Source organism: Arachis hypogaea, chromosome 14, assembly GCF_003086295.3.
Source record: "Arachis hypogaea cultivar Tifrunner chromosome 14, arahy.Tifrunner.gnm2.J5K5, whole genome shotgun sequence".
Classification (NCBI taxonomy): Eukaryota; Viridiplantae; Streptophyta; class Magnoliopsida; order Fabales; family Fabaceae; genus Arachis; species Arachis hypogaea.
Genome location: NC_092049.1, coordinates 67,449,488 through 67,450,773, shown reverse-complemented (window position 1 = coordinate 67,450,773; position 1,286 = coordinate 67,449,488).

Sequence of the window (1,286 nt, the reverse complement as noted above, 5' to 3'; positions counted from 1 at the left end):
GCAAAACACTATCTAAAATCCCTCTGAGGATAGTAAGAGCCCAGAGAGGAATAACTCTGGCGTTCAAACGCCAGAAAAGGATGCAAAGCTGGCGTTAAATGCCCAACCCACGCACAGTTCTGGCGTTTAAACGCCAAAAATAGGCAAGGAGCTGGCGTCAAACACCCAATGGAAGCTTAGTTCTGGCGTTCAAACGCCAGAAACAGGTAAGAAGTTGGCGTCCAATGCCAATCAAGCTTCTAACCCTGGCATTCAAACGCTTGTGAGGGATCAGACATACACAAGTGCTGATAACAACCCCTCTAAAAAGGCTTCTTCAACCACCTCTGTAGGAAATAAACCTGCAGCAACCAAGGTTGAGGAATACAAAGCCAAGATGCCTTATCCTCAAAAACTCCGCCAAGAGGAGCAGGATAAGCAATTTGTCCGCTTTGCAGACTATCTCAGGACTCTTGAAATAAAGATTCCATTTGCAGAGGCACTTGAGCAAATACCCTCTTATGCCAAGTTCATGAAAGAGATCTTGAGTCATAAGAAGGATTGGAGAGAAACTGAAAGAGTTCTCCTCACTGAAGAATGCAGTGCAGTCATTCTGAAAAGCTTCCCAGAAAAGCTTAAAGATCTTGGGAGCTTTATGATACCATGCATATTAGAGGGTAATTGCACCAAGACAGCTTTATGTGATCTTGGGGCAAGCATCAACCTAATACCTGCATCCACTATCAGAAAGCTTGGTTTACTTGAAGAAGTCAAACCAATCCGGATATGTCTCCAACTTGCTGATGGCTCCATCAAATACCCATCAGGCGTGATTGAAGACATGATTGTCAGAGTTGGGCCATTCGCCTTTCCCACTGACTTTGTAGTGCTGGAAATGGAGGAGCACAAGAGTGCTACTCTTTTTCTAGGAAGAACTTTCCTAGCAATTGGACGAACTGTCATTGATGTCCAAAAGGGGAAGTAACCTTGAGAGTCAATGAGGATGAGTTCAAGTTAAATATTGTCAAAGCCATGCAGCATCCAGACACACCAAAAGACTGCATGAAAGTTGATCTTATTGACTCTTTGGTAGAGGAGATCAACATGGTTGAAAGTCTCGAATCAGAGCTAGAAGACATCTTTAAAGATGCTCAGCCTGATCTGGAGGATTCAGAGGAAATAAAAGAGCCTCTGGAAATTCCTCAGGGAGAGGAAAATCCTCCTAAACCCTAGCTCAAACCACTATCACCATCCCTAAAATATGTATTTCTGGGAGAAGGTGACACTTTTCCGGTGATCATAAGCTC